Source organism: Neoarius graeffei, chromosome 20 (assembly GCF_027579695.1).
Source record: "Neoarius graeffei isolate fNeoGra1 chromosome 20, fNeoGra1.pri, whole genome shotgun sequence".
Classification (NCBI taxonomy): Eukaryota; Metazoa; Chordata; class Actinopteri; order Siluriformes; family Ariidae; genus Neoarius; species Neoarius graeffei.
Window position 1 is genome coordinate 39,512,396 of NC_083588.1, and position 27,359 is coordinate 39,539,754.

Genomic DNA, 27,359 nt, shown 5'->3' on the forward strand with positions numbered 1-27,359 from the left:
TTTGATGTAAACACAACACTTCAGATATGCAAATGCTTCCCGTTACACACGATTGCTATGTCAATAAACATCATTTTGCCAATATTTTAGAGACCATCCAACATTTCCCAAATCATGTTTTCAAGGGATCTCATGTCTGTTTCAGGGGATCTCGGATCCCCCGAGTACCCCCGTAGTTCGAACGGTGAGCAAGCCCATTCACTTTTTTATGCTGATAAGAGAATTACAATGGTTTTTCATGTGACAAAAATGTGCGATTAAATTGCGATTAATCGCGAGTTAACTATGACAGTCGCGACATTAATCGCGATTAAATATTTTAATCGCTTGACAGCACTAATATATATATATATATATATATATATATATATATATATATATATATATATATATATATATATATATGATTCTTAAAATTATATTTAAAACGTCATTGTATACATGGCAGAATAGACTCAAGAGCCCATAAAATGTTATTTTACTTAAAGTGCAAGATTTAATCAAATGACTGTAATGACATCCAGTTTGTCAGTAACATGGTTAACAAGCTGAGTAGCGTGTAAAAACTATAAAATGTGTCAAGGAAACCCCCAAACATGGAGCAACTGAAGAGAAGCAGAGTACAAAAATGACTGTAAGCAAAGCTCACAGATGATGATGATGATGATGATGATGATGAGTGTTTAATGGTTTCAAGACACAACAAAATTTGTACAATAGAATTAACAGCTCTATCACCAGGTATCAACAAATAACTTACATTAATGTACAAGCCTAATGAACAAAGATGCTTAACTTGCTGTAGTTAGAGATTTTTTTTTCTGAAAATATTTTGCTGAAGATGTCTGAAATGCCAGTAGAATACTAGCAACATCAGAATTATAGCACAATTAAACCACATATGCCTCTTTCAAAGATGCATTCTTGCATAAAACTAGCATCTGATTTTATTTGTCCTACATTAATGAATTTCATTTCATCACACAGCACCCTACACGTATGCTCGAGTCGAAACACTCCTTTATCCCAAGGTGCAGTTTAGAGTAGCCAATACACTTAACGACACATTTTTTGAAAGGTAGGCAGAAACCAACAGGGATGCAGAAAACATGCAAGTAGGAACTTTTAGCCATTTTTCTAGATGGTGGTAGAAACTTTCTTTTTTTTTTTTAAATCAAAGATAGCAATTCCATAGAAGAATGCCTGAAGAGTGCAGTGTAACCAGGTGTGGCTATTGCCTGTACTTTCCCTTCTCAATACTTCAGTTCTCTTTTTGTGGACTTCTGTTTATGGCCTGAACATATTATACAGCCCTGTGAAATCTGAAATTAAACTCCCATCAGATCATTTCTGTTGCTGGAGTAATACAACTCCACTTTAATGCTGACCTAAAAATATTAGAAAAAATATATAGTGTACATTTTCAATATGATATTCAGCTTCCAAGCTGTAGCTTTATGCACCATTAAACACAGTCAACCTTTAGTTTATAAAGAAATCAAACTTATAATTTGCTAAAGCTGTTTTGAAACTTAAAATATATACATCAGCAAATGTTGCCCCGCCCTTTAGTGTTCTGTCCAAAGCTATTCCTCCAGCGTCATTTGTGCAATGCAAGTAAACACCTCAACTTCCTGATTGGTTATATGGTAGACCACATAATTTGTTTTTGTTTTCTTTTTTACCCTTTGTCTGTTGACACCGGCGTTCTTCCTCCAAGCTGATATTTTATTGAAAACTGCCAGAATGTAAGGGGCACTTCACTAAATAAATCACTAAACCCATCTGTGGCAGCGGGGGCGTGGTCTAGCATCGGTCTGTGACAGGAGGGCGGAGTCGGGGAAGTTAAGTGGCAGAATCATTACACCTGTTGTTAATTGATGTGTTTGTGTGTCTTCCCAGTGACCGCGCCCTTCTTAAGGAGAGAGAGTGAGAGCAGAGGGAGTCTCTCCACAGCAGAAGCTGAATAAAGAGTTTTTTTGTACTCTCAGTTCTGTCCTGCCGTCCTTCTGTGCTCCACCCATTTACACGAACTGCCACAGTGGTGCCGAAACCCGGGAAATGAGCACAGAAGACAACAGCCCCATGGAGTCCTCCACCTTCGCCGACCTGATCCACGCCCTCGCCACGGCCCAACAGAGCCAGCACCAGGTGCTGCTCGCCCTCCGAAAGGAGCAAGAACAACGGTTCGAGGCCCTGGTGCTGGCGCAACAGGAAGATCGTCGGGCGTTCCGGCACCTCCTCGCGTCGGCGGGGTCCACCAACTCCACCGCCGCGGGCCCTTCCCCCCTCACCCTCACGAAGATGGGCCCGCAGGACGACCCCGAGGCATTCTTCACGCTCTTTGAGCAGGTAGCAGAGACCTCGGGGTGGCCGGTGGAACAGCGCGCGGCGCGCCTCCTCCCCCTGCTAACGGGAGAGGCGCAGCTGGCCGCGCTACAGCTCCCCGCCGACCGCCGGCTGGCCTACGCGGACCTTCGCCGGGCCGTCCTCCAGCGGGTGGGACGCACCCCGGAGCAACATCATCAGCGTTTCCGCGCTCTACGCTTGGAGGAAGTCGGCCGGCCGTTCGCGTTTGGCCAGCAACTCCGGGACGCCTGCTGGCAGTGGTTGAGGGCCGACAGCTGCGACGCCGAGGGACTCATCGACCAGGTGGTACTGGAACAGTTCGTCGCGCGTCTACCAGCAGGAACCGCAGAGTGGGTCCAGTGCCACCGCCCGGCGTCGCTGGATCAGGCAATCGAGCTGGCGGAGGATCATCTGGCGGCTGTCCCGACGGCAGGACAGCAGACGACCTCTTCTCTTCTCTCCTCTCTCTCTCTCTCCCCTCCTCCTGTGTCTTCTCCTCGCCCCATTCCCCCACCGCGGAGACGGGGGCCGGCGCCACCTCAGCCGGCCCGCCGCACCCGCGGTGCCCTTTCGTGTCTCCCTTCTGTGTCTGTCTCTCCCCCCCCTCAGGTGAGTGAGCCCCAGAGCACGAGTGCAGAGAGGAAGCCCGGGCCGGTTTGCTGGCGCTGCGGGGAACCGGGCCACCTCCAACAGCAGTGCTCGATAATGGAGGTGGGCGCGGTGGTTCGGATCCCCAACGCGCCAGGAGCCGCCCTCGATCGGGCCGGAGCGTATCGCATACCGGTGAGTATCCAAGGGGATACATATCAGGCGTTGGTGGATTCGGGCTGTAATCAGACCTCAATCCACCAAAACCTGGTGCAAGATGAGGCATTGGGGGGAGCACAATTGGTGAAGGTGTTATGTGTGCACGGGGATGTTCACAACTACCCTTTAGTGTCGGTCCACATTATTTTCAGAGGGGAAAAATTTATAGTAAAGGCGGCGGTTAATCCTCGCCTTACCCACTCTTTAATTTTGGGGACGGATTGGCCGGGATTTCGGGGTTTAATGACACACTTAGTCAAGAGTGGGTCCTGCCATTTGACAGGGGGAGGTCCCAGTGTCGCTTTGGCGGGAGCAGCTGTCACAGAGCCGTCTACGTCCTCTCCGCGCCAGAGTGAGGAGCCGCCGGCTCCTCCTCTCTCTATTGGGGAATCCCTCGCGGATTTCCCGTTAGAGCAATCGCGAGACGAGACTCTGCGGCATGCTTTTGACCAAGTGAGAGTAATCGATGGTCAAACGCTCCAGCCGAACGCCACCGCGTCCTTCCCCTACTTCGCGATTATGAAGGATAGATTATACCGAGTGACGCAGGACACTCAAACGAAAGAGCGAGTCACGCAGCTGTTAATTCCGAAGAGCCGCCGGGAATTGGTATTTCAGGCGGCTCACTTTAATCCCATGGCTGGACACTTAGGGCAGGATAAAACACTAGCCCGAATAATGGCCCGATTCTATTGGCCGGGGATTCGCGGCGATGTCCGTAGGTGGTGTACGGCATGCCGCGAATGCCAGTTAGTAAACCCAGCGGCCATTCCAAAAGCGCCTTTGCGCCCTCTACCGTTAATCGAGACCCCGTTCGAAAGAATTGGCATGGATCTCGTCGGGCCATTAGATCGGTCAACACGAGGGTACCGCTTTATATTAGTTCTGGTGGACTATGCAACGCGATACCCGGAAGCGGTGCCTCTTCGCAATATCTCAGCACGCAGTATTGCGGAGGCACTCTTCCGCGTCATCTCCCGAGTTGGAATCCCGAAAGTGATTCTGACTGACCAAGGCACCTCGTTTATGTCACGAACACTGAAGGAACTGTATGGGTTATTAGGTATTAAGCCGATCCGCACCAGCGTTTATCACCCACAAACGGACGGCTTAGTGGAACGGTTTAATCGCACCCTTAAAAACATAATTAAGAAATTTGTAAGTGAGGACGCGCGTAACTGGGATAAATGGCTCGAACCCTTGCTCTTTGCAGTGCGAGAAGTCCCCCAAGCCTCCACGGGGTTCTCCCCGTTTGAATTACTATATGGGCGTAAGCCGCGCGGCATTTTAGATGTGCTGCGAGAAAATTGGGAGGAGGGACTTTCACCAAGCAAAAATGAAATTCAATATGTTATTGACCTGCGCGCAAAACTCCACACACTCACACAACTAACCCAGGAGAATTTGCGGCAGGCCCAAGAACGGCAAACCCGCCTGTACAACAAGGGTATGCGCCTTAGAGAGTTTGCACCGGGAGAGAAGGTACTCGTACTCTTGCCCACATCGAGCTCTAAATTAGTCGCCAAGTGGCAAGGACCCTTTGAGGTCACACGGCGAGTCGGGGACGTCGACTATGAGGTGAAACGAACGGACAGGGGTGGGGCGCTACAGATTTACCACCTCAACCTACTCAAACTCTGGAACGAGGAGGTCCCCGTGGCGTTGGTGTCGGTGGTTCCAGAGAAGGCGGAGCTGGGGCCGGAGGTTCAAAAAGGAACATTGGCATCACGTCCCTCTCCGGTCCCCTGTGGAGACCACCTCTCCCCGACCCAACTCGCGGAGGTTGCCCAGTTGCAGACCGAGTTTTCGGACGTGTTCTCACCCCTGCCCGGCCGCACTAACCTCATAGAGCACCACATTGAGACGCCCCCGGGGGTGGTAGTGCGTAGCCGCCCTTACAGGTTACCCGAACACAAGAAAAAGGTGGTTCGGGAAGAACTCGAGGCCATGCTCGAAATGGGCATCGTCGAGGAGTCCCACAGTGACTGGAGCAGCCCGGTGGTCTTGGTACCCAAGGCCGACGGGTCGGTCCGGTTCTGTGTGGACTACAGAAAAGTCAACGCGGTGTCTAAATTCGATGCGTACCCAATGCCTCGTATTGATGAGTTGCTCGATCGGCTAGGCACGGCTCGTTTTTACTCGACACTGGATTTAACAAAGGGTTATTGGCAGATCCCCTTGACTCCATTATCCCGTGAAAAAACGGCCTTTTCCACACTGTTCGGCTTACACCAATTCGTCACACTTCCTTTTGGGCTGTTTGGGGCGCCTGCTACATTTCAGCGGCTGATGGACAGGGTCCTCCGCCCCCATGCCACCTATGCGGCCGCGTACTTGGATGATATTATTATTTATAGTAATGACTGGCCACGGCACCTCCAACACCTGAGGGCCGTCCTTAGGTTGCTGAGGCGGGCGGGTCTCACGGCCAACCCGAAGAAGTGTGCGATTGGGCGGGTGGAAGTACGGTATCTGGGCTTCCACTTGGGCAACGGGCAGGTGCGTCCCCAAATTAACAAGACTGCAGCGATTGCGGCCTGCCCGAGGCCCAAGACCAAAAAGGGGGTGAGACAGTTCCTGGGGCTGGCTGGCTATTATCGTAGGTTTATACCTAATTATTCGGATGTCACCAGCCCGCTGACTGATCTGACTAAAAAGGGGGCACCAGATCCGGTCCAGTGGACGGAGCAATGCCAGCGGGCTTTTTCTAAGGTTAAGGCTGCACTGTGTGGGGGGCCACTTTTACACTCCCCTGACTTTTCTCTCCCTTTTATGTTGCAGACGGATGCGTCGGACAGAGGGCTGGGGGCCGTTTTGTCCCAGCAGGTGGAGGGGGAGGATCGCCCTGTCTTGTACATTAGCCGCAAGCTGTCGGTGTGAGGGGCGCTACAGTACCATCGAAAAGGAGTGCCTGGCAATCAAGTGGGCGGTCCTCGCCCTCCGGTACTACCTGCTGGGACGCCCTTTCACCCTCTGTTCGGACCATGCGCCCCTCCAGTGGCTCCACCGCATGAAGGATGCCAATGCGCGGATCACCCGTTGGTATCTGGCACTCCAACCCTTTAACTTCACGGTGATCCACAGGCCGGGGGCACAGATGGTCGTGGCGGACCTCCTCTCCCGTCAAGGGGGGGGGGGGGGAGTCGGCTGCGGGCCGGACGGCTGCCCGGCCTGAGTCGGGCGGTGGGGGTATGTGGCAGCGGGGGCGTGGTCTAGCATCGGTCTGTGACAGGAGGGCGGAGTCGGGGAAGTTAAGTGGCAGAATCATTACACCTGTTGTTAATTGATGTGTTTGTGTGTCTTCCCAGTGACCGCGCCCTTCTTAAGGAGAGAGAGTGAGAGCAGAGGGAGTCTCTCCACAGCAGATAGCTGATGTGTGCACGTGTGTGTATTGACAGCTGAAAAGCTGAATAAAGAGGTTTTTTGTACTCTCAGTTCTGTCCTGCCGTCCTTCTGTGCTCCACCCATTTACACGAACTGCCACACCATCTTTAATCTGCAACTTCATTCTCTATTAGCTAATGAAACAGATAGCCTTGCAGAAAAACTAAAAACATCAAACAGTCTGCCCGCGAAGCAACTGTAGACTTTTGAAATTTACTCCCGCTGCAATAATGAATCACCAGGAGGGTTTTTCCCAGCATTTTAACAGTAATTACCATCATACTTGTTCACAGTCAAAATGTATCAGTAGTATTCATTAATTCATATTCAGTAATTCTTGATCTTGGTCGGAGTTGAGATAGATCCAGAGCCTCTTCTGGGAACACTAGGCATGAGGTGGGACTACACCCTGGATGGGATGCCAGTCCATTGTGGAGCACTATGAAGATATTTGCATACATATCATTGACACCTAGGGGCAAGTTCGAGCTGACAATTCACATACTGGCATGTTTTTGGCAGTTGGGAGGGTCCTGAGAAAACCCACAAGGACATGGGGAGATCATGTATGGACAATAACCAAAGTTCAGGATAGAATCTGGGACCCTGGAGCTGTGAGAGAGCAACCATGCCACCCTGTATTAATGCTATGGGGTTCCCCCCCAGAGTGTCTTTTTAACCAAACAAACCAAGCACTGGAACACAATATCAGTTTCCAGAAAAACATACAAAAGAAATGTTAAAATCTGGGCACTTAGTTTTTACCATTGCTGATATATCTTACTATCGTAATATACTGACATTCAGCTAGGCCAAGTTGTCAGTCGCTGACAACTTTGCTTTTGGTACACAGCAAGGAAACAATTAATGGGAATACTTGACTAGTTTAAAAAAAACCTGTCCTCGACTCAATCATAGAACTAAAGTTACAGAGGTATCCTTCCATTATCTCCCAGGAGTCTCTAGAAAGTATTTTAATATCAAGGTCATTTCAGAGGTACCCTCTGGTGCAACACTGCTCCCTTAAGATGACCACATAATAATGACTAGAAACACACTGCGAATCAAGGTGATGGAATACCAGAAGAAGAGCTACTGGAATATCTTTCATGACCTTCCCAATTATCAGAGCACAAAATAAGGCAATGTGCTTGTGCCTAGAAGAGCTTTGGGCTTTTTTTTTTAAATGACAGAGCAATATCATAGTTCTGGGCAACATTCAAAGAAGGAGTAAATATGTTCAAAAGGAAAAGGTTTATATCCAGAGTAGGGCTGCTCGATATTGGAAAAAATCAATATCACGATTTTTTCAGTAAATATTGATATCGCGATTTTTAAAACGATATTTATACACCTTTTTTTAAAGCCCCGATCATCAACACCCGAGGCACCGGGCCACATTTTTATAGTACAGGCCTCATAGGCTACCTGTCAACCCTTCCCGTTGTACCCTGAAACGCCTTTTACTTAAACTATTTACTGTGCAAGCGCGTACTTTGCATAGGTCCTATCGCCTGCACAAGGCTCACGTTCTCCTCACTCAACATTTCCGATCACAGAGGATGGAGCCAGCGCTGGTATTACCAGTGATTACTGCGTAACGTCCACACTGGCTCGTAGCCAGCCAAGGATAAAATCTCTCTCTCACACACACACACTACAACGTAAGCTTGTGTGTTGTTAAGACACCAACATTAAACACGCACACACACGGACTGGCCATTGGGAGTAGCGGGAGTTTTCCCGGTGGGCCGGTGGTTCAGCGTGGGCCGGCGGAGAAAAAAAAAAAAAAACAGTTGCGCGCTGGCCTTTAATATGATAAGCAATGTTAACAGTTTCTGTTAACATTGCTTATCATATTAAAGGCCAGCGCGCAACTGTTTTATTTTTTTACGCAGTTTCTTTAAGAAACTGTTAACATTGCTTATCATATTAAAGGCCAGCGCGCAACTGTTTTTTTTTTTTACGCAGTTTCTTTAAGAAACTGTTAACATTGCTTATCATATTAAAGGCCAGCGCGCAACTGTTTTTTTTTTTACGCAGTTTCTTTAAGAAACTGTTAACATTGCTTATCATATTAAAGGCCAGCGCGCAACTGTTTTTTTTTTTACGCAGTTTCTTTAAGAAACTGTTAACATTGCTTATCATATTAAAGGCCAGCGCGCAACTGTTTTTTTTTTTTTATGCAGTTTCTTTAAGAAACTGTTAACATTGCTTATCATATTAAAGGCCAGCGCGCAACTGTAATAAACAATGTTAACAGTTTCTTAAAGAAACTGTTAACATTGCTTATCATATTAAAGGCCAGCGCGCAACTGTTTTTTTTTTACGCAGTTTCTTTAAGAAACTGTTAACATTGCTTATCATATTAAAGGCCAGCGCGCAACTGTTTTTTTTTTACGCAGTTTCTTTAAGAAACTGTTAACATTGCTTATCATATTAAAGGCCAGCGCGCAACTGTTTTTTTTTTTACGCAGTTTCTTTAAGAAACTGTTAACATTGCTTATCATATTAAAGGCCAGCGCGCAACTGTAATAAACAATGTTAACAGTTTCTTAAAGAAACTGTTAACATTGCTTATCATATTAAAGGCCAGCGCGCAACTGTAATAAACAATGTTAACAGTTTCTTAAAGAAACTGCTAACATTGCTTATCATATTAAAGGCCAGCGCGCAACTGTTTATTTTTTTTTACGCAGTTTCTTTAAGAAACTGTTAACATTGCTTATCATATTAAAGGCCAGCGCGCAACTGTTTTTTTTTTTTTATGCAGTTTCTTTAAGAAACTGTTAACATTGCTTATCATATTAAAGGCCAGCGCGCAACTGTAATAAACAATGTTAACAGTTTCTTAAAGAAACTGTTAACATTGCTTATCATATTAAAGGCCAGCGCGCAACTGTTTTTTTTTTACGCAGTTTCTTTAAGAAACTGTTAACATTGCTTATCATATTAAAGGCCAGCGCGCAACTGTTATTTTTTTACGCAGTTTCTTTAAGAAACTGTTAACATTGCTTATCATATTAAAGGCCAGCGCGCAACTGTTTTTTTTTTTACGCAGTTTCTTTAAGAAACTGTTAACATTGCTTATCATATTAAAGGCCAGCGCGCAACTGTAATAAACAATGTTAACAGTTTCTTAAAGAAACTGTTAACATTGCTTATCATATTAAAGGCCAGCGCGCAACTGTAATAAACAATGTTAACAGTTTCTTAAAGAAACTGTTAACATTGCTTATCATATTAATGTTAACAGTTTCTTAAAGAAACTGTTAACATTGCTTATCATATTAAAGGCCAGCGCGCAACTGTTTATTTTTTTTTACGCAGTTTCTTTAAGAAACTGTTAACATTGCTTATCATATTAAAGGCCAGCGCGCAACTGTTTTTTTTTTTACGCAGTTTCTTTAAGAAACTGTTAACATTGCTTATCATATTAAAGGCCAGCGCGCAACTGTTTTTTTTTTACGCAGTTTCTTTAAGAAACTGTTAACATTGCTTATCATATTAAAGGCCAGCGCGCAACTGTAATAAACAATGTTAACAGTTTCTTAAAGAAACTGTTAACATTGCTTATCATATTAAAGGCCAGCGCGCAACTGTAATAAACAATGTTAACAGTTTCTTAAAGAAACTGTTAACATTGCTTATCATATTAAAGGCCAGCGCGCAACTGTTTTTTTTTTTTTACGCAGTTTCTTTAAGAAACTGTTAACATTGCTTATCATATTAAAGGCCAGCGCGCAACTGTTTTTTTTTTTTTTTACGCAGTTTCTTTAAGAAACTGTTAACATTGCTTATCATATTAAAGGCCAGCGCAACTGTTTTTTTTTTTTACGCAGTTTCTTTAAGAAACTGTTAACATTGCTTATCATATTAAAGGCCAGCGCGCAACTATTTTTTTTTTTTTACGCAGTTTCTTTAAGAAACTGTTAACATTGCTTATCATATTAAAGGCCAGCGCGCAACTGTTTTTTTTTTTACGCAGTTTCTTTAAGAAACTGTTAACATTGCTTATCATATTAAAGGCCAGCGCGCAACTGTTTTTTTTTTTTTTCTCCGCCGGCCCACACTGAACCACCGGCCCACCGGGAAAACTCCCGCTACTCCCGATGGCCAGTCCGTGTGTGAACACGCACAATATAGAGACAAGTCCTTAAGAATTAACATACATGAAAATAGCTCAGCGGCATGTAAACATTCCCTGAAAGTGTAGGTGGCACTGCGGCTAGATGCTACGTGAAATGGCACAAGGCAAACACCATGCTTCGCTCAGTCAACAGACAAAATCCACGAACCCAGTAGTCCTCCTACTACTGTGGGTTAGTGTTCTGTGGCCAAAAACACCCCATGCACAGTCATTCCAAAACATCCCCACTAGTTGCAGGTTATGTCTCAAATACAGATATGCGTTGTGGATTAAGCGATCTATTTTCAAGCATCAGGCTTCTCTTCCTTCATCTTCCAAATGTGGACTCCGCTATCTTTTTGGCATGTCAGCATTGAAATACCATTTGCAGAGATATTTCACTTGAAAAGTAAAAGCAACGCATGATTAGGGCTACATGATTAGCAGGGGGACACCGTTTTAAGCGCACGGAATTTTAAAAACGATGTAATTACATCTGAGTCTGTCTACATCGCGCAATAAACCCGTCCTTAGCAGAACCTACTTCAAAGCATGATGCTAGCTGCAGATGCACAAGTCAAAATCAAATGAACCCAAGTAAACATGCCGCGGCGGGCAACATTAATAACCAAATTGCCTTACCTTAAAACGCTGCCTTGACCACAGGACGACTCGCAATTATTCCACTTAAATCCACACGGTTTAACACATCTAACACAGCTAGCAAGCTGGATATGTGCTAATATTGTTGTGCTTGTTTTCTTCCGTAGATGCCATTTTTACATTACCCAGTCCCACATCCAAAAATATGACGTAAATATATGTTAATTGTATTATTATAACCATTAGCAAGCAAATCAAACAACATATTAACAAATCAGTATATCAAATCACCCGACACGTATGAAAACAGAAGAACTGATTTTTTACTGTTGCGGAGATATCGCGGGAGTAGAATGGATGACGTATACAAGGCTACGGTGTGCCTTAGGGGACAGAAGGGTTCGTTTTACCTTACAAATGACAAAAAAATCGTTTCATATCGATATTATGAATTTTCATATCGTTTGACACCAATATCGATATCGTGATAAAAATACGATATATTGCACAGCTCTAATCCAGAGTATCAAATAAGGTACTTGATATTAATTAAGGTATTGATAGTGGTACTCTGTTAGTTTGTTATTGCCTGTATGGAGCAACGATCATCTTGATCAAAGGTCAACTGCAACATGCTGTTGAACATGCTGTAGCCCAGCAGCTGCCAGTGTCCAGTGTAAAGGCCACTTTGATTAGCATGACAGTGTGTCGGTCACAGTGCTTCTGTGATTCTTTTGTAAAATGGGCTTAAGATGAGCTCCAGATTGAGTGCATGCTAATGAAAATATAATAATAACATATCCATATTATTCAGACATATGCTCATTGAACACTATTAGATACACCTGTACATCGACTTATTCATGCAATTATGGTTGGTTGAGTATTTCTGTAACTGCTGACTTCCTGTGACTTTCATGTACAACAGTAAACTAGAGTTTACTTAGAATGGTGCAATAAAGAAAAAAAAAACATCCAGTAACTGGTAGTTCTGCGGACAGAAATACCTTGTTAATGAGAGAGGTCAACCAAGAATGGCCAGACTGGTTTGAGCTGACAGAAAGGCTACAGGAACTCAAATAGTCTGTACAATTGTGGTAAGCAGAAAAGCATCTCAGAATGTACAGCATGTCGAATCTTGAGGTGACAACAGCAGTGAGGTTCCACTTCTGTCAGTCAAGATTAGAAAGCTGAGGCTGCAGTGGGTACAGGCTCCCTAAAACCAGACAGGTGAAGACTGGAAAAACATAGCCTGATCTGATGAATCTCAATTTCTGCTGAGGCATACAGATAGTAGGGTCAGAATTTTTCACCAACAGCATGAATCCATGGACCCAATCTGACTTATGTTAACAGTCCAGGCTGGTGGAGGTGGTGTAATGGTGTGGGGAATGTTTTCTTGGCACACTTTGGGCCCGTTCATCCCAACCAATCATCACTTGAATGCTACAGACTATTTGATTGTTGTTGCTGACTATGTGTATCTCTTCATGGCCACAATTTACCCATCTTCACATGTCTACTTCCAGCATGACAATGCACCATGTCACAAAGCAAACTCATCTCAAACTGGTCTCATGAACCAGTTACAATGAGTTAAGTGATCTTCAGTGGTTTTTCCAGTCACTAGCTCTGAACTCAATAGAACATCTTTGGCTTGAAACAACATGAAAGTGCACTTGAAAAAATCTACAGGAACTTTGTGATGCAATCATGTCAACATGAACCAGAATCTCAAAGGAATGTTTCCAATATCTTGTGGAATCCATGCCATGAATATTTGAGACTATTTTGAGAGCAAAGTATTAGTATAGTCCATCCATCCATTATCTGTAGCTGCTTATCCTGTGCAGGGTCGCAGGCGAGCTGGAGCCTATCCCAGCTGACTATGGGCGAGAGGCACGGTACACCCTGGACAAGTCACCAGGTCATCGCAGGGCTGACACATTGACACAAACAACTATTCACAGTCACATTCACACCTATGGTTAATTTAGAGCCACCAATTAGCCTAAGCTACATGCCTTTGGACTGTGGGGGAAACCGGAGTACCCGGAGGAAACCTACGCAGACATGGGGAGAACATGCAAACTCCATGCAGAAAGGCCCTCGTCGGCCACTGGGTTTGAACCCAGCGTGAGGCGACAGTGCTAACCACTGCACCACCGTGCCGCCCCAGTATTAGTATAGTGTTCCTCATAAATTGCTCAGTGAGTGTATATGCATAAAACTACGTAAAAAATAACCAGGGTTTGGGGTTGGGCAAATCTGCAAACAATTCTGCATCACATAACCCTTTGTGCACTTGTGACTCTAAGGTTGAGAACCTATGCTGTAGTCAAACTGCTCATACTAAAAAGAAGGATGAAAAAAATCCCACATGGAATCCCCATATGTTTCCACTAGCCATTCCCAGCAGGCTTCAGCTATTAATTGCTTCTTAATTTAGACTATATCTGCAGCAGTCCTTCATAAGATGGCAATAAAGTAAAAAAATAAATAAACAAAGTTTGTAAAAATCCCAAAAGGACAAATAATTTGGAATTGAGCCATCGTGTGGCCAGGCACAACAGAGCAACTAAGTGCCCTTTGTAGCCAAGTGCACAAATTATGTTTGCTGAGAGCTCATGTTCATTCAATGTTCCAGTTGTATGGTGTGAAAGTGATGAGTCAGCCCAACAACTCTATCAAGCAGTAGGTGTCTCTGCTGGCACAGATGGTGCAGGCGTACTGGGTCTCAAGGACATCCTGATTCAGATCTCTCCACAGCTGTCCTTGACAGGGTCATGTGAACACGCTGGAGCAAGGATTCCCTTTATTGATCCACCTGCTATTAGAAGACATTATTAACAAGTCTGTAGTATGAACCTATGGTCAGTGGTTATGGTTATTAATGGATCTATAATCAATGCTTCAGATTTGGTAGTTTTTGAGTATTCCAGTATTATTTTCTGTTTAGACCTATCACCAGATTATTTAAATATTCTGTTGATGGTGTGATGGCCACAGCCACACAGGATAATATCATCCTACATTCTACCTTTGCATCTTATTAGTTTGCTGCACAGTCTATCATATACAGTCATCTATGCGATCATACTCAAATAATTAACAACATAGTTTGTTTGGGGGCGGCACGATGGTGTAGTGGTTAGCACTGTCGCCTCACAGCAAGAAGGTTCTGGGTTCTAGCCCAGTGGCCAACGGGGGCCTTTCTGTGTGGAGTTTGCATGTTGTCGGCATGGGTTTCCCCCACAGTCCAAAGACATGCAGGTTAGGCTAACTGGTGGCTCTAAATTGACTGTAGGTGTGAATTGTTGTTTGTCTCTATGTGTCAGCCCTGCGATGACCTGGTGACTTGTCTAGGGTGTACCCCACCTCTTGCCCATAGTCAGCTGGGATAGGCTCCAGCTCGCCTGCAACCCTACACAGGATAAGTGGTTACGGATAATAGAATGATGGATAGTTTGTTTAATTTACAGTTTATTTGCTTTAACCTTACATTGCTTTATGTGGACTGCACACATTTTAACACTGTAGGGTAGTGATAGCTATGCTTGTTTGTCACTAATCATGTGTTTCATTGTTTGAGTTTTCTTTGAGTTACCTTGAGCGTTCAGGGCGGTCCCTTCGTGGTTGGGCAAAAAGCATGGCTGAAGGCTGAGGAGACCTAAATCTTGGAGCCTGCTCATTAGGCTGTACCACGTCTCAACATGTGCCCAAGGGGGATTTTGGCTTTAGTTAATTTTGCTTTGTATCTGTTTGTAGTCAGTGTTTATTTTTGTTTACTCCTTCTGAGTTATTTGGTTTGGCCAAGCCACTATATATTTTCCCTTTTGTCTCATTGTGGGAGGCCAGTTTTATTCAGTTAATGTCATGTCAGATGTCTGTGTCTCAAGTCAAGTTACATTTTGTTGACCTCTTTTATATATAACTAGTTATTATTAATTTTGGGCTTTGTAAACTGTTTTAACATTTTTGGGTAAATAAAACCCTGCTTTTTGAACTAAAAATTCCTGGGTCCTCTTGTCTCGCTGTTTGGTCCTTTACAATGGTTAATGAAATGGTTGAAAGAAATGTTAAAACTTAAGCACTCAACACAACACACCCACACAACTACAGGAAAACATTTCCATCCTCTCTCTCTCTCTTCCTATCCTACCAGCCCCTCTCTGCTCATCATAAAACATCCTCTTGGATGAGTGTTAACTATGTCTCTGGACACATTTCTGTTCAGTGTGACATTGTGAGGCTGAGACTGTGCACTGCGTGCAGTCTCCTCTAGTGTCTGAGTTGAGCCAGACATGGGGATATAAAGACTGAATTCACCTGCGGCATCTGAACGCCTTCTCCACTCTTCTGTCTGCTCACAGCACAACACCAGGTATTACTTCAAACAGGAGGATGAGCATGTGCACTGCAGCAGATGGGAAAAAAGCAGGAGGTATTTCGACTAAATATGCTGGAAGTTTCCATCGCTAAAGGCCTGTATGCTTTTTATCTCCCTCTGTAATTCCGGAAATTGGCAACAAGCATGCCACAATGCTTTCCTTAATAAAATCAGAAATACAATACTCAGACCTAATCTGTGATTTGGTGCCATCACTGGATTACTCAATAAATGTAACGGCTGTTTTTCTCAGGGTGTTCCAATTGTTTAAGGCATAATTAAGCGTGCTTTCACACCTAGTAGCTTGAGTTTCATTTCATTTTCTATTTGGTTTGGTTGCACACATACGAAAAAGGAAAGTAAAACTTGACTGAGGGATGTGTAGGGCTAAAGAAATACTCATACAATTCTTTTATTTTTTATCTTTTTATTTTTATTATTGGTCAGAAGGATGCTGACAGGAAACGTAAGCAAACCTTTATCAGGTGTGCATAGATAATTATATAAATAACCAGTCTAAAACTTTTTTTTTTGTTAGTTTAAACATCCAGAGCGCATCTCTGCACTGCTATAGCTCGATCACTTGCATCAGTTTAGCAGCTCATTTCACAATTCAAAAGAAGGTTTACAGCACAGTTACATTGTAGAAATTGCATTGCCTTGTCAAATACAGTAGGTGTTATGACAGTGAGCCTGAAAAACTAGCAATAAAAATAAGTAATTTGGCCAGAAGTTAAACCTGCATAGCTGCCAAAATCCAGAGACTGAAATTAGTAACATACAAGCTGAAGGCCTGTGATGAGCACCAGAGGCATTCGAAGGGGTAAGCACAAGAGGGGGCAATGTCCCTTCTTGTTGGTGGGGGTCTGGGGGGCCTCCCTCAGAAAATTTTGAAAAATAAGACCCCAATTTGTTGCATTTCCTGCATTTTAAAACAAAAATGTTGGGTCTGAGAAGCTTCAATAAAGTTGAAAAAATTAGGATTTCTGTAGTGTTTAGACAACAGTAACACCATGAAAAGGATGGTACAAGTGAATGATTTTGGGTTTTATCTTTCCAAATTGTTTCTAGAGTATTCCACTGATCTCTCAAAGTAGAACAAGAAGGAAACCCACAACACAAGTCTGTTTTTTGGTCAACTAAGGGTGATATAGCACAGACATATTGTCAATATTCAACAACAGTGCACCAAAACTCCACTGGTATGAGAACTGTACAAAGATGCTATAATAGGTTGCAATGTCAAATAGGGCTGTAACGATACACAAAGTGTTGATACGATACATATCTTGATATTTAAGTGATGATACAGCTTGCCTGTGACCCTGTAGAACAGGATAAAGCGGCTAGAGATAATGAGATGAGAGACAATATGTATTTCAATACACTACAACACTGGAAAAGAAATATAGAAGACTGTGGGTGGTAGAAATGGGCAACTGGACTTGCTTGAAGATTCTTGAAAACGTTTCACCTCTCGTCCAAAAGGCTTCCTCAGTTCAGCTGAGGAAGCCTTTTGGACGAGAGGTGAAACATTTTCAAGAATCTTCAAGCAAGTCCAGTTGCCCATTTCTACCACCCACAGTTTACTATGACCTGGATGATTGAGAATCTTCACAGACAAATATAGAAGACATTTTGACCTGAATATTTTTATTAAGAGTAAAATCAGCCAACTTTTCAAGTCACAAACTTGATCATGTTATATAACAAGCAACACTTTTCATTGCTCCAGAGTTATATTTAGCACAAACATGGAACTCCTGTACACTTGAAAGTCTGCAGAATTAATATTGATAGGTGATACTTAATCCTATGACACTTTAGTCACAAAAAATGGAAAATTCCATAAAATTACACTTCGAAGTTGTGAAACAGTGCCTTCTTGGTTTGATTTACTCATTTCGTGCAGAATGCATGTTGTTTTTGTTTTTACACTCAAGTATTTTTTTTACCTCTTCAGATTTCGGAAAAGCAGCATGTAACAATGGCCCCACATGGCTGGTGGTAGCAAGGGGAAAGTTGTGTTCAATAAAAAATGAAGTAAACAAACACTCCACACGAATGGTGTCAAAGTCATTATTCATCACACAAGAGGTTAATTTGATGGAGTGAGAGTCAGCTTTTACAGCATCCAAGTGCAACTTATATTTTGAATGCACCACTACATCATTCTGCCCTCCATGTGCAATAGATATGTCCCGCCTACAAACCTTGCAAAACACGTGGTTGTTGAAAAAATTCAGAAGTATAATGTGCTGAAAACCTTTTGTGGCAGCGGGGGCGTGGTCAAGCATCAGTCTGTGAATGGAGGGCGGATTTAGGGAAGGTAAGTGGCAGAATCACTACACCTGATGGGAATTAACCTGTGTTTCTGTGTCTTCCCTTTTGACCGTGCCCTATAAAGGAGAGGGAGAGCAGAGGAAGGGAGCTCTCCCCCAACCTGGATGCTTGTGTGCGTGTGTGTGTGTGAGAATGAATATAAAAGCTGAAAAGCTAAATAAAAGAGTTTTTGAGAACTCAGTTCTGGCCTGCTGTGCTTCTGTGCTCCACCCACCTAGAACTCTTGCTACAGTGGTGCCGAAACCCAGGACTCGGAGTACGGAAGAGAACAGCCCCATGGAGTCCTCCCCCTTCAAGGACCTGGTCCATACCCTCGCCACGGCCCAACAGAGCCAGCACCAGGTGTTGGTCGCCCTCTGGAAGGAGTAAGAACAACGGTTTGAAGCCTTGGTGCTGGCGCAGCAGGAAGATCGCCAGACGTTCCGGCACCTGCTCGCGTAGGTGGGGTCTGCCATCACCACCGGCATGGACCCTCCCCACCTCACCCTAACGAAGATGGGTCCGCAGGACGACCCCAAAGCCTTCCTCGCTCTTTTTGACCAGGCAGCAGAGGCGTGGGGTTGGCCGGTGGAGCAGCGCGCTAACAGCACCGCTAATAGGCGAGGTGCAGCTGGCCGCGCTACAGCTCCCCGCTGACAGCCAGCTGGTCTACGCCGACCTCCGCAGGGCCGTCCTCCAATGTGTGGGGCGCACACCGGAACCGCAGCGGCAGCGCTTCCGCGCGCTGGGCTTGGAGAAGGTCGGCCAGCCGTTCGCGTTTGGCCAGCAGCTCTGGGACACCTGGCGGCGGTGGCTGAGGGCCGACAACCGCGACACCGAGGGAATCATCGATCTGGTGGCGCTGGAACAATTCGTCGCCCGACTTCCGGGAGGAACCGCGAAGTGGGTCCAGTGCCATCACCCGGCGTCGCTGGATTGGGCCATCGAGCTGGTGAAGGACCATATGATGGCTGTTCCAACAGCAGGACAGCGTGTCTCCTCTTCTCCCCTCTCTTCTCTCTTTCCCTCTCCCCCTGTTCCTTGTCCTCGCCCCGTTCCCCCACCGCGGAGGCGGGGGCCGGCTCCACCCCAGCCGGCCCGCCACACCCGCAGTGCCCTACTGTTTCCTACTTCCGTATCTGTGTCTTCCCCCCCTCAGGTGAGTGAACTCCGGAACACCAGTGCAGAGGGAGAGCCTGGGCCGGTATGCTGGAGCTGCGGGTAGCCGGGGCAGCTCCAGCATCAGTGCTCGCTCGGCAATGGAGGTGGGCATGGTGGTCTGGATCCCCGACGCGCCAGAGACCGCCCTCGATCGGGCCGGAGTGTATCGCATACCGGTGAGTATCCAAGGGGATACGTATCAGGCTTTGGTGGACTCCGGCTGTAATCAGACCTCAATCCACCAAAGCCTGGTGCAAGACGAGGCATTGGGGAGAGCACAATTGGTGAAGGTGTTGTGTGTGCACGGGGATGTTCACAACTACCCTTTAGTGTCGGTCCACATTCTATTTTGGGGGAGAAATTTAGAGTACAGGTGGCGGTTAATCCTCACCTTACCCACTCAATAATTTTGGGGACTGATTGGCCGGGATTTGGGGAATTAATGACTCATTTAGTGAAGAGTGGGGCCTGCCATAGTTTAGCGGGGGGAGGTCCCGGTGTGGCATTGGCAGGAGCAGCTGTCACAGAGCCGTCTACGTCATCACCGCGTCAGAGTGAGGAGCAGCAGGCTCCTCCTCCCTCTCTCAGGGAATCCCTCATGGATTTCCCGTTAGAACAGTCGCGAGACGAGACTCTGCGGCATGCATTTGACCAAGTGAGAGTAATCGATGGTCAAATGCTCCAGCCAAATGCCACCCCATCCTTCCCCTATTTCTCCATTATGAAGGATAGGTTATACTGATTGACGCAGGACACTCAGACTAAAGAACCGATAACTCAGCTTTTGATCCCAAAGAGCCGCTGGGAACTTGTATTCCAGGTGGCTCACTTTAATTCCATGGCTGAACACTTGGGGCGGGATAAGACACTAGCCCGAATAATAGCCTGGTTCTATTGACCAGGGATTCGCGGCAAAGTCCATAGGTGGTGTACGGCGTGCTGCGAATGCCAGTTAGTAAACCCAGCAGCCATTCCAAAAGCGCCTTTGAGCCCTCTGCCATTAATCGAGACCCCGTTCGAAAGAATTGGGATGGATCTCATCGGGCCATTAGATCGGTCAACACGAGGATATCGCTTTATTTTAGTTCTGGTGGACTATGCAATGCGATATCCGGAAGCAGTGCCTCTTCGCAATCTCTCAGCATGCAGTATTGCGGAAGCGCTCTTCCGCGTCATCTCCCGAGTTGGAATCCCCAAAGAGATTCTGACTGATCAAGGCACTACGTTTATGTCACGCACACTGCGCAAACTGTATGGGTTACTGGGAATTAAGCCTATTTGCACCAGTGTATATCACCCACAAATGGATGGCTTAGTCGAACGGTTCAATCGCACCCTCAAAAACATAATTAAAAAATTCGTAAGCGAGGACGCGCGCAACTGGGATAAATGGCTTGAGCCCCTGTTATTCGCAGTGCAAGAGGTCCCACAAGCCTCCACAGGGTTCTCCCCGTTCGAATTATTATACGGGCGTAAGGCGCGTGGCATTCTAGATGTGCCGCGTGAAAATTGGGAGGAGGGACCTTCAACAAGTAAAAATGAAATTCAGTACGTTATCGACCTGCACGCCAAACTTCACACCCTCACGCACTTAACCCAGGAGAATTTGCGGCAGGCCCAAGAACGTCAAGTCTGTCTGTACAACAGGGGCACATGCCTTAGGGAGTTCACACTGGGAGATAAAGTACTCGTGTTGTTGCCCACGTCGAGCTCCAAATTAATCGCCAGGTGGCAAGGACCCTTTGAGGTCACACGGCAAGTCAGGGACCTCGACTATGAGGTGAGGCGAACGGACAGGGGCGGGGCGTTACAGATTTACCACCTCAATCTGTTAAAACTTTGGAACGAGGAGGTCCCTGTGGCGTTGGTGTCGGTGGTTCCAGAGAAGGCGGAGCTGGGGCCGGAGGTTCAAAAAGGAAAATTGACATCGCCCACCGCTCCGGTCCCCTGTGGAGCCCACCTCTCCCCAACCCAACTCGCGGAGGTCGCCCAGTTGCAAACAGAATTTTCTGACGTGTTCTCGCCCCTGCCCGGCCACACCCACCTCATAGAACACCACATTGAGACGCCCCTGGGGGTAGTAGTGCACAGACGCCCTTACAGACTGCCCGAGCAAAAAAAAAAGGTGGTTCAGGAAGAACTCAAGGCCATGCTCAAAATGGGCATCGTCGAGGAGTCCCACAGTGACTGGAGCAGCCCGGTGGTCTTGGTGCCCAAGGCCGATGGGTCGGTCCGGTTCTGTGTGGACTATAGAAAAGTCAATGCGGTGTCTAAATTCAATGCATACCCAATGCCTCATATTGACGAGTTGCTCGATTGACTAGGCACAGCTCGTTTTTATTCAACACTGGATTTGACAAAGGGATATTGGCAGATCCCCTTGACTTCACTATCCTGAGAGAAAATGGCCTTTTCCATACCGTTTGGCTTACACCAGTTCGTCACACTTCCTTTTGGGCTGTTTGGGGCGCCCGCTACGTTCCAGCGGCTTATGGATAGGGTCCTCCGCCCCCATGCCACCTACGTGGCTGCATACCTAGATGACATCATTATTTACAGTAAAGACTGGCCGCGGCACCTAAAACACCTGAGGGCCGTCCTTGGGTCACTGAGGCGAGCGGGTCTCACAGCCAACCCAAAGAAGTGTGCAATTGAGCAGGTGGAAGTACGGTATCTGGGCTTCCACTTGGGTAATTGGCAGGTGCGTCCCCAAATCAACAAGACAGCAGCGACTGCGGCCTGCCCGAGGCCCAAGACCAAAAAGGGGGTGAGACAGTTCCTGGGGCTGGCTGGCTACTATCATAGGTTTATACCTAATTATTTGGACGTCACCAGCCTGCTGACTGATCTCACTAAAAAGGGGGCACCAGATCCAGTCCAGTGGACGGAGCAATGCCAGCGGGCTTTCGCTGAGGTAAAGGCTGCACTGTGTGGGGGGCCACTATTACACTCCCCTAACTTCGCTCTCCCCTTTGTTTTGCAGATGGACGCATCAGACAGGGGGCTGGGGGCTGTTCTGTCCCAGGAGGTGGAGGGAGAGGACCGTCCAGTGCTGTACATCAGCCGGAAGCTGTCGGTGCGCGAGGGCCGCTACAGCACAATAGAAAAGGAGTGCCTCGCCATCAAGTGGGCGGTCCGCGCCCTCCGCTACTACCTGCTGGGGCGCCCTTTCACCCTCTGTTCGGACCATGCGCCCCTGCAGTGGCTCCACCGCATGAAGGATGCCAACGCACGGCTCACCCATTGGTATCTGGCACTCCAACCATTTAAGTTCGAGGTGGTCCACAGGCCGGGGGCGCAGATGGTCGTGGTGGACTTCCTCTCCCATCGGGGGGAGTCGGCTTCAGGCCGGACGGCTCCCTGGCCTGAGTCGGGCAGTGGGGGTATGTGGCAGCGGGGGCGTGGTCAAGCGTCAGTCTGTGAATGGAGGGCGGAGTTAGGGAAGGTAAGTGGCAGAATCACTACACCTGATGGGAATTAACCTGTGTTTGTGTGTCTTCCCTAGTGACCGTGCCCTATAAAGGAGAGGGAGAGCAGAGGAAGGGAGCTCTCCCCCAACCTGGACGCTTGTGTGCGTGCGTGTGTGTGAGAGTGAATATAAAAGCTGAAAAGCTAAATAAAAGAGTTTTTGAGAACTCAGTTCTGGCCTGCCGTGCTTCTGTGCTCCACCCACCTAGAACTCTTGCTACACCTTTGCTTTCTTTTTGTTGGCTTGCCTTGTTTCCCACCATCGCTTGGTTCCACCATCTCCAATCGCGAACACAACAAGATTTATCAATTATTTTTTTCTACACGATTGATGTCACAGGAACTGCGAATGCCAGCATTTGATTGGACAGAATGGTGCTAATAATCTGATATGACCTCGCTACATATACAATCTTATACTACTCAATAAATGTTCTTGCCGGTCTATTTTCACACATTTGAAGAAGGTGCACAGCAAGAATGATGACCCGATGATTCATAAAAATGTTCCCCATTATATTTTTATTGCAAATTTGTACACATATGAGACTAAATTGTATTTTCGTATTTTATTTGAAAATTCATAAAAAATACGAAAAATTTGGGACAGTTGGCAGCCATGGACTTGGCTTTACCAGCTTTGTAAATGCAATTCAGCACTTATTTAAGTGCAAGTGATGTATACTGGGAGTTTGTTAACAACCTAGCATGTTTACCAACCTGTCTGAGTTGATTGCTAGCTGGCTGGCTATCTCACCAGCTATAAACAGAAAAAACAAAAGTAAAAGACAGTTCTACTATAAATTCAGGCTTGTGAATGACTACATACCACATCATCCTTTATTTATAATCTATAGTTGGGTCAGGAAATGTAATGTAAAATGTCTTCCTTCACAGTGCTAAAGAAATTGCTCCCTCTGTATTGAATGGACTGTAGTGGAATACACTATCTATGAATTGAAACCACTGATCATGATGAATTCTGCTAAGATTGATGGATTTTTACTTGAGGAATTGACTTTAATCGAGTGTGTTTTTACGAAGTCAGAACTACTTACAACTCCACTGACAGGAACTGAGATGCCCAAAAGACTGTTTCATGACGTTTACCCTAAGGTATATTTTGAATAAACTAGTATCCTCCGGTTACTTATTTCCACTCAGATTTATGTGCATTAGGTACAGACCCTATTTCCACACTATATATTATATTATATTATATTATATTATATTATATTATATTATATTATATTATATTATATTATATTATATCTAGTAGTTTATCTGCTATGAATATGAAGACATTGATTATTTCCAAAATCTCCCCGAGACACACCAGTTTGAATGAGAAGAATTACAGTAGATTGATGTATTGAGAGCCAGATGAGAGTGAAAGACAGGACTGGCCTTTGCAGAAGCAGAACAGCTCAGACTGGATGGAAATTGATGATGTTGATGCCAAACAAAATTGAATGTCTTTGTTGCCATGATTGTTAATTTACAGTGCCACTTATTCAAGAACCACTGACAGTAAAGACTTTCAGACCCATAACACTCATGCAGTCTCAGATATTGTTTCCCAGACTGCATAAATCTAATTGGTAGAGACACTCAAAACCAGATGGACATCATGGCTAGATGAGTAAGTGAAATAGATTAATTGCAGAGAATTTTGGTTATAGCATATACAGTACACACTGCATGCTATGTACAGTTTCCTTTAGCGCCTCTGATGATTGCTTGCAACAACAACTTTCACATGCTATTCTGTTAACATCACATCGTAAAACTATGCCTATGCTAGCATTTCAGTCACATGATTTTTCTGCTGTAGTCTCCATTTTTCAGGCTTCACTGCACAATGTACAGGTGAAAGATTGCTTAGTTTGTTTAAAAAAAAAACTTGATTTATTTTGAAATAGAATAAATGGCACATTGGTAAAAAATAGACTATTTTAGAACTTTATGTACTTTTACCCAAATTGCTGATTCGGGCAGAAAATTCACTAAATTTGCATTCACCAAATTCACAGGGGTGGGGCATACTGATCCGATTCTGATTTTGTCAAACATTTACATCACGGTAGACTTTTCTATTGTGACATCAAGTCTCAGTGTTTTCATCACTCCATTGTTACCTAGTGTAAGAATTAACAGACCTAATAGTACATGAGTACCTAATGCTGGCTCACATGTTCCACTTAATTCCACTTTTTGCCCAAAATTAAAACACCACAAATGTACTGGTTGCATTTTTTGGCCTAAGTTCCAAATGCCGTTGAAGCCATTATAATTGTAGCTGCTTACACTTGGGGCACTTTTGTCCCACATCCTTACTTGTTTAAACTAAAACATACTTGGCTTGGAATTCTTTGTGACCTGACTGATGAATTTGGTGTCAAAATTTTTTTGTACTAATCTTTATTTGTCCTCTTTGTTCTCATACTTTGTAAATGTTAGATACAATCTTTCAGGTTGTATTTTTTAATTATATGATTCTACTGTTTTGTTGGCAATTCGGTAACAAAACCTTAGCAAGCTTAACTATTGTGATGAAGTACATCTTCCAGTGATATTTTTACCACACTGCCCTCCCTTTAGAATGGGCCGTGTCTTAAAATATACTCCACAAGACTTTATTTGCTTCTCAACGAATTATGCAAAAATAAAATATTTTTAAAAATCTGTGGATTCATATTTAAAAAGTCTGAGCTTTACTGATACATCCTCAAAATAGCACAGCACATGAAATATTCCGTGCAGATGCAGCATTAATAGTGTAATAAACCTTTGAATCATGTTTTACAGGAGTAAAGCATTGATTCATATTCATATAAAGTCAAAAGGTCAAATTCCTTGTGGTACATGACAGCAATTAATATTAAACATGCTTTTAGATCAGGTTTTAGTGTTTCTTCTCAGGGAATATGGAATTATTCAGCAATGATGTGTTGGACTTGGATACCAGTTAGTTTTATATGACATAAAAAACCTCTCAACCTAGAGCTAGTTTTTAATATTGGAGTGTTCCCAGTCTAAACATATGCATTAATTTATTTGATTTAATTCCCTAATCTGCTTAGTCAGAAGATACTAATTAATTTTCAGTAATGTCAACAATTCTGAGAGTAGTAACTACTAGGCACAGGTTAATAGTAATGAGCTTATTCTAAGCCATTATCATTTATTTATATTATCATCAAATTACACAGCGGTTTGTATCATAGATATACACTCACCAGCCACTTTATTAGGTACACCCATCCACCTGCTGTTTTATGCAGTTATCTAATCAGCCAATCCCTTGACAGCAGCACAATGCATAAACTCATGCAGATATAAATCAAGAGCTTCAGTTATTGTTCACTTCAAACATCAGAATGGGAAAAATTGTGATCTCTGTCTCTTTCACTATGACACGGGTGTTGGTGCCAGATGGACTGGTTTGAGTACTTCAGAAATTGCTGATCTCCTGGGGTTTTCACACACACACACACACACACACACACACACACACACACACACACACACACACACACACACACACCCCAGTCTCTAGAATGGCACAAAAAACATTGAGTGAGCGACAGTTCTGTGGGTGAAAACATCTTGTTCACAAGAGCGGTCAGAGGAAAATGGCCCGATTGGTTCGAGCTGCCAGGAAGGATACATTAACTCCTATAATCACTCCACTCTTTACAATCATAGTGAGCAGAAAAGCATCTTCTGCAACAGCAAAAAGACCACACTGGGTTCCACTCCTGCCAACCAAGAACAGCAATCTTAGAATCAAGAATAAGTTCCTATTAAAGTGGCCGGTGAGTGTAATTGTTGATATGGTGAGGTTTTCTGTGAGGAGACTTTGCAACAGCACTTTGTAACAGAGGTAGAGGTCAGAGGTAAAGCTGTAAATTTTCCACCTTGGAAAATTCTTAGTAACATGACAAGCTGCATTTAAAAACAAAACAAACAAACAAACAAACAAATAAACAGAGACTGCTAATAGAATAACTGTTTCTAGCTGCTACAACATAAGTGAAAACAGGAATGGTCCTCAACATTAACTGTAACTATAAACAGATAAAAAGTATGACTTTTAATTCATTAATACATACAATTTTTTAGTCTTGGCAAATTGCTGTGGTATAAAAGGAATGAAACGCTTCCCAATGTGCTCTTATGGGAAAATAACTACCTCTGGGGTGGTGTCCCATCATGTGTCATTCCTTACTAATATGCTGAAAATCCTACACTGTCCTGAACAACACACACTGTGCAGGCAAGTTATAACCTAGTAGGGATTCAAATAATTGGTTTTCTTTTGAGCTGTGTGCCTCTGTGGGTATATCCACTGCAAAAACAGGCTGCATCCCATCAGTAATGTCATGCAGAGAAGCCCAAAGGTGTGTAAGAGGGGATGAACGTTGCTGCTGACAGTGCATACCTGCAAGACTCCAGTGTGGGAGGAGAAGAGACAAGAATACAGGGAAGAGGAGGAGGAGGGACAGAGAAGAGAAAGGAGGAACTATTGACAGATTCAAAACTAGGACACTGCAGAGTGAGAGACTGAGAGAGGTGGCTGTAATAGCTGAAAAATGATACTGTCCCTGTGACATATCAGATAGAGCTGAAAGATGATGTCGCTTGCTGTTTTGCTGTCTCTAAAGGTTGGGACAGAATAAAAGGGCATTACTGATTCTTCGATACAGTCATGTGGCATTTATTGCTAAAAAAAACACGTATTCC

At 44.8% G+C, this 27,359-nt stretch overlaps 1 protein-coding gene across 10 annotated transcripts in view; it reads right to left on the minus strand.

The window, feature by feature from the left end:
* arhgap44a (Rho GTPase activating protein 44a) overlaps positions 1 to 27,359 on the minus strand; it is a 101,556-nt gene that overhangs the window by 62,666 nt on the left and 11,531 nt on the right. Inside the window, exon 1 of one of the 10 annotated variants that reach the window (XM_060901698.1) lies at positions 15,602 to 15,632. The exons of the other annotated variants lie outside the window; for them this stretch is intronic. The gene's annotated coding sequence lies outside the window, so the exon portion shown is untranslated. Of the gene's footprint in view, positions 1 to 15,601; positions 15,633 to 27,359 lie in introns of those variants that run through there. 10 annotated transcript variants of the gene reach the window in all.